Source organism: Petaurus breviceps, unplaced genomic scaffold (genome assembly GCF_028583685.1).
Source record: "Petaurus breviceps papuanus isolate PSGF00001 unplaced genomic scaffold, PetGlider_PUasm1.0 37, whole genome shotgun sequence".
NCBI classification, from domain to species: domain Eukaryota; kingdom Metazoa; phylum Chordata; class Mammalia; order Diprotodontia; family Petauridae; genus Petaurus; species Petaurus breviceps.
In genome coordinates, this window is record NW_027186296.1 from 67,534,297 (window position 1) to 67,541,444 (window position 7,148).

Sequence of the window (7,148 nt, forward strand, 5' to 3'; positions counted from 1 at the left end):
TTCAGTGTTCTATCCATTGTAGCTGATAGTTATATAGTTCTTTTCAGGTTTGTGAAGTCATTTCCATGAATTCTTATCTCATTAGATCCTTATGATAGATTGATGAAGTACTTATCTCCTTAGATTCACTGTTTCCTGTGTGGCAAGATATCTTTTGCCTTGACCACAAGAGAGATATCCTACTAGTGTATTTCCAAATCAGAAGACCCTAAATTCCAATCCCAGTATTGGTTGGGTAGTATGACCCCCTGCGCAGTCACCTATCCTTTAGGGGCATTTGCAGGAGGTGAGCAGCTTCCTGCAATGCTTGGTTACTTTGCCTGGTGGTTTAGTATAATGGGAATTTGTCTATCCTGCTTCATGGTGATCATCCAACCCTGAACCCAGGGGCATTCGGTTGAATACAAATCATTTCAAAGAAATTGCCTGAGGAAAAGAACATTTTTCAGTTGATTTTCAGAGATGCTTGGAGTGAATAGCAGGGTGAAATGTTACCCACACATAACATTCCATTTTCCATCTAGGGCCCATCTCCAGTCCTTTACATAAATAGTCCCCCTTGTCTGGAATGTCCTCTCCACCTCATATAATCTCTAACTTCCTTCAAAGCATAGCTCCGATGCCACCTCCTACCTGAGGCTGCTCCTGACCCCTCATGCACTCCCACTTATTAGTACTCAGTGTCTCTGTCTTACTCCCTCCCTCCCTTCCCCTCTCTCTCTCTCTCTCTCTCTCTCTCTCTCTCTCTCTCCCTCTCTCTCTCTCTCTCTCTCTCTCTCTCTCTCTCTCATTGAGTACATCTTTGGTATTCACTTACTTGTATGACTTGTATCCCCTGCAGTTGAATGGAAGGTTTTTGAAGGGACAATCTTTTTGTTAATCTCTGTATCTCTAGTACCCAACATAGTGCATATGTGAGAACTAATAAAGGTATTTGTTGAATTGAATCAAATGATTGAAAGTTAAAGTTTAAAATCTTTTAACATGGTGTCCTGTTTTTAAAAATTGGATTGGATAAAAGCAAGGTAGGGGAAGTCATCTACCTTGGGCATAACACATAGCAGAACGTGTTGAGGGTCATTGTTTTATGACTTTTTAAAAATGAGGGATAGCGATTGGACCCATGATTTTATTGGCATAGGGAACTCACAATGCAAGTGGGCATCTTCTCCACAGTTTATTGTCTCAGATCTGTCTGGAGCATTAAATGACTTGCCCAGGGGTCACACAGCCAGGATATGTCAGAGGCAATATTTGAAGCCAGGACTCCCTGGCATTGAGGATGTCTCTCTCCAAAATGCCATGTTACCTCGATGGTGATGTTTTGCAAATAAATGTATTTTGCACACCAGAAAATGATTCTTTCCATGTCACAAAGTTTTGTTGGGAATAGTCATTCATGTTACACTGAGTGATCAGAAAATTTAGAGCTGGGACATTTAAGATCATCTTGTCCAAACACTTTTCTTTTAAAGATTTGTGGGAAAAGCCCAAAGAATGACTTAGTTGAGTGAAGTGTGAGAAGCAGAGCTGGGATCTGTAACCAGGTCCTCTGATACTAAATCAAGTGATTTTTCCACTCTAGTAACAAAGTTCTGGTGGAGAACAACACAGTAGGAACAACACTTTCCTAATATTGGTGAGGGTAAATTAAAGCTTTGTTATGGCTCTCTTTGTAAACAGGTGTGTGTAGAAATATGCCAGCTATCACTGATGGAATACAGTGGTAGAATCTTATTGGTGGCTATCAATCAATCAACAAGCATTTATTAAGCACCTGCTGTGTACCAGGTGCTGTGCTAAGTACCAGGGCCTAAGAACCTAAGGTCACACAGGTCCTAAGTGCCAAAGGAGGTATTTTAATACAGATCCTCTGATCCTTGGACCACCACACTCTCCAGTATTTTACCACATTGTCTTCCAAGTCCTGGATCAAGACCAGAAGGTTGCTAGATCAGGAGTCTTGCTAACCCGCTTTTGAGAAATAAGTCAATCAATCAACCAATAAACACTTATTAAGTGCTTACTATATGCCAGTCACTGTGCTAAGTGTAAACCCATTGGTGGGTCAGCCAAGAACATACACACCAACTCTGTGGCACCCACAAACAAAGGAAAAGAAAAGGCACCTAGGAACCAGATGAGAGATCTTATAAATCCCGTTCCAGCTAAGTCCCAAGTGGTAGGAGACAGAACAGTTTCTGTGCAAGGTTGACAATCTAAAAATAAATGTTTTGAAATATTGCTGCCTATTTGTGCAGACTCAGAATAGCATTTCCAGCCCTACATGGAAGCAAAAACATGGAAAGGAAAGACCACTGAACAGGGAGTCAGGAGACTTAGGTTTTGCCCTGGCTTTGCAGCTGAGTACCTAGGCTTGTGGTGGTGCTGATCCAGTAAGGATCATGGCCACAGCCTCAGAAGTCCCCTATCTCTGTTAGAGACATTACATGAAGCAAACTCATTTGTGACAGTGACATTGACAAGAGTCTTGTGCTATTTCCTCCTAAGTGCCACTTGATTGATTCCACATAAACCCTCCCAGTTGCACTCAGACTTGCCCCTCCCTCAGCCCAACTGCAGTTCCAATCTCCATTTCATAGTTCCTGAGTAGCTTCCTGAATTTTTTGACATAAATAATTCCTTAGCGTCTTGTTGACATGCACAGATCTCTGGCATTCCATTTACTTTCTTAGATCACAGCTCTGATCCTGTGTCTTTTCCCCCAGAAGCATATTAGCTCCGCCTTGTCCCTTGCTGTTACTTGTACTTACTAATTGGCACAAGTTGGTTCCATCCTCATGAGGGGATTCGGCAGATTTGACTGGAGAAAACTCCTTCACCCTTTTGGGCTTTGTTTTCTTATCTGTAAATTGGAAGGGGCCTAGATGAACCTTTGCAGATCTAAAACATTTTCTATGGTTTAATGCGCCTATAGATAGCTCAGATGCCCTACAGTAGCCCAGAGGAGACCAAAATAACCCATGATGAAAGTAGAGTCACCTTGAAACCAGCACGAGCTAGATATACACACACACACAAACACATAAAGATGTATGAATGTGTATTTATGTATATACACATTCACATATATATTATATCATATATGTATATATACAAATTCACATATACATTATAAACACACATATGAGGAGACAGCTATGTAGACCAAATTACAAGTACATTTTATATCTATCAATTTATCTAATCTATATGTAAAAATGCATCACATGTAATATATTTCTCATTTTGGCTAAATAGCTACAGTCTATGAAAGAATCTCTTCCTTATCATGTGATAAGCAGATTATGTGTAAATTTGGGCCTGGGAAGGTTAAATGACATATCCAAAGTCACATATGTAGAAAGTATCAGAGTTGGAATTTGAATCCAGGCATTTGACTCCATACTTGAAACTCCAGTTCTTGGGGTGGCCAGGTAGCACAGCAAGTAAGAGCACCGGCTCCAGTGTCAGAACGACCTGGAGATCGAATCCCGGGCTCAGACACTTAGCACCCACCCAGAAACACCTGGCTGTGTAACCTTGAGCAAGTTACTTAACCCCAATTGCTTAGGGACGGCCAGGTGGCTCAGCGAGTAAGAGCACCGGCTCCAGAGTTGGGATGACCTGGATCAAATCCGGGCTCAGATACTCAGCACCACACCCAGAAATAACTGGCCGTGTAACCTTGAGCAAGTTACTTAACCCTGATTGCTTAAAAAAAAAAACAAACTCCAGTTCTCTTTCCACTACAGCAAGTTTTCTATAATTATAATTTGGTGCCCAATCCTATGGTCTTGCACCCATATCATCCCCCAGTAGTAACTGCCAGGTAAATTCTACTGAGAGAGTGGCTAGAAGTTAAATAAATCTACGGATTTTGTGCCAGCCCTCAGCTGCAGTGGGCCATTTAATTAATTGTAATAAATAGTAACAATGGATTAAATCAAAGCATCATAGAGTCCTTAGAAACAGTTGGCATGACAGAGAACAACAGGCAGAAATTTTATTACCATCTGTATGCTAGGCACCAAATTGTTCTGCTTATTTGTAAACAAGCTGCAGCATCTTTGTGAGGACCCTGGTGCTTAAAACAACTCACTTGCTATTTGATTTCAAGTTGTATTTGTATATGGGTGGTAATTGGCCAGTTTTACTTTGGGAAATATTGTTATTGCCAGGTGAGGAGCACTGTGGTTTACTGGAAAGAGTGCTGGATTTGGAAGCAGGAGATCTGGTTTCCCATACCAGCTCTTGTTTTTACCAGATGTATGACTTTGGGTAAGTCAATAAGCTTCTCTAAGTTTCAGTTTCCTCTTCTCTCTCTTTTTTAAAAGCAGGTACTGGGGAGTGATCGAAAGTTTTTGAACAGAGGCACTTTAGGATCAGAGCAATACTTCAGAAAGAGGAATCTAGAAGCATGTGAAAAATAAATTAGAAGGGCCAAGAAAAGGCAGAGAGGTGGAAGTCACAGGAGTGGGTGATTCATTTTTTTATGTTTATAGTTACAGAGAAAAGACAAGCCGTTGAATAAAGCAACTATTCATAAATTTTTATGGGAAAGTCAGCAAAAAAGCTATGATGAGAAGTAGAAAGAGAACACTGTAACCCAGATATCAAGGAAGGATAGTCTCTAGAAAGGGGATGGTCAGTAGTGTTATGTGCTGCAGAAGAGTCCAGAAATATGAATACTGAGAAAGAAGAGAAGGAATTGTTTTTATTGTTCTATATCAATTTAGTTGATATAGAAAGTTCCCGGATAAGGAAATGCCCCTACCTAGTGCTGATTGGCAGTCTCTGCTGCTTAAAGATCCATCTAGAGCACTGAGAGATGAAGTCACTTGCCCAGGGTCACAGTGCCATACTGTGAGAGATGGGACTTAAATCTTGATGTTTCTGACTTCAAAGCTATCTCTTTATCCACTATACTATGGCTCCTCCAACAATGGGATTTTTTTTTTCCAATTAGGAGGTCATTGATGGCCTTGGAGAGACCTGTTTTAGTAGAGTGGTAGGGATGGAATTCAGATTTTAGAAGAGTGGTATGGGCGTAATTCAGATTCTAGGGAGATGAGAAGATAATGGGTAGTGTGGAAGTGGAAACACTGACTACATATTGTCCTTATGGGATCACAAAGAGTCGGACGTGACCCAAATGACTGAACAATTTCAAGCATGCAGAGTAGACTCAGGGCAATAGAAGATGCTTAATGAAATCCTTGAATGAATCCCCATGATATATAAAAGCTGGAATAATAATACTTGTTCCACTTATCTGGAGAAAAGGTCCTATTTTGGTTACATTATGGAAATCCCCACTCTGCTGCTTACTGACTAGGCGGTCTTTGCATGACACTACTTGTCTCTGGGCAGCAGTCTTCTCATATATAAAATGAAGTCAATCAACAAGAATTTATTAAGTGCCTACTATGTGCCAGGAACTGTGCTGAGCATACAGTTGGATCAAGTGATTTCTAAGACCTCTCTATGTCCTATGTATCAAAGAATGATCAAAATATGAGCTATTGAGGGTCCTGGTGAGACTGGCTAAGATGGCTTTTTTTCCTATACTCTAGCACTTTCTTCACTAAAGAGGTAATCTTTAATCAAATCTCAAATCAAACCCTTTAGTAAGTACTTATGCAGCCTGGGTATTTTGATAGCACTTCCCCTTTAAGAAGTAAAGTAGAGCATGGCTAGCACACCCAGTAGACTATGTTGCAAATAACATCTTCACCAGTTGCACTGTTTGGTTTCCTCTGCTACCATGGCCTTTTGGGCTTGCTCTTCATGTTCTTCTTAATTGCTCTTCTGTTCTCAGCAGCTGGACCTTGTGTATTTGACCCAGGCTGCCTATATGCTGTTGATATGCTTTATGCTTTTATTCCTTGTCTTTTTGCTCATGAAGGGTGCCTGCAAATGTGACCACAAGCAACTTTAAATTATTATTGTCATTATTTTTTAATAATAGCATTGTATACCCATTAGAAAATCTATAGATATAGTTGACTGGCACATTGGAGAGGCTAAGCTTATTCTCTTTGTTGAGATTGATGGATTAGATGCAATGGTGTTAAACACAAATAGAAATTGTTTAGTCATTTTTCAGTCATGTCTAACTCTCCATGACCCCATTTAGAATTTTCTTGGTAGAGATCCTGGAGTGGTTTGCCATTTCCTTTTCCAGCTCACTTTACAGATGAGGAAACTGAGTCAAACAGTGTTACATGACTTGCCTGGGATCACACAACTGGTCAGTATCTGAGGTCACATTTGAACTTACAAAGAGGAATCTTCCTGACTCCAGGTCTATTACTGTATCCACTGAACCAACTAGAGCCCAGATAGAAATAAGGATGACCAAACAATGCATGAAGATTTCTTGCCAACTCCATATTGATTTAGAAAAATATATATTAATTATCTGTGTTCTCTTGTATTTTTATTTGTTTTGTTAAATATTTCCCAAGTACATTTCAGTCTGCTTCAGGCCACGTTATGTGTTGTCTGCTGCGTGTTTGATATCCCTGTATCAGAATACTGGAAATGAGGGTGTTATCTCCTCCCCTGGGAGTTGGGATCCTCCACTAAACATTCTCTTGCATCCTCCAATTTGTTGTCCTGAAGCCTCCTACACAAACCATGGTTTTGCTTCCTCTGTTAATACATTAACATACATGTCCTCCCCACACTTTATAATACGTTGCTATTTCAGAATCTTGCTGCCTCACATATTAACTCTCACATGCCTGGTTGGAAGGCCACACCCGATGTTATCCCTCCCCTAGTATAACCTCAGAAGTGAGTACTTAGGGGGTGCATACTTAGAGTTGTAATTATAAGGACCCGAATAACTCTTTGAGTGTCAGGAGGAAAACTTTTTAGACATAGAAAGTTGTGATTATCACAGTTAAGTGAAAGAAATTCAAAATGACCTCACAAAACTATAGTGAGGAATTCGTTTTGTAAAATTCTATCATATGGACCAAACTCATTTCTTTTAATCAACCTGTAATGGAAAGGGTAAAAAAGCAATATCCTCCTCCTCCTCCTCCTCCTCCTCCTTCTTCTCTTCTTTCTTCTTTTTCTCTTCTTCTTCTTCTTCTTCTTCTTCTTCTTCTTCTTCTTCTTCTTCTTCTTCTTCTTCT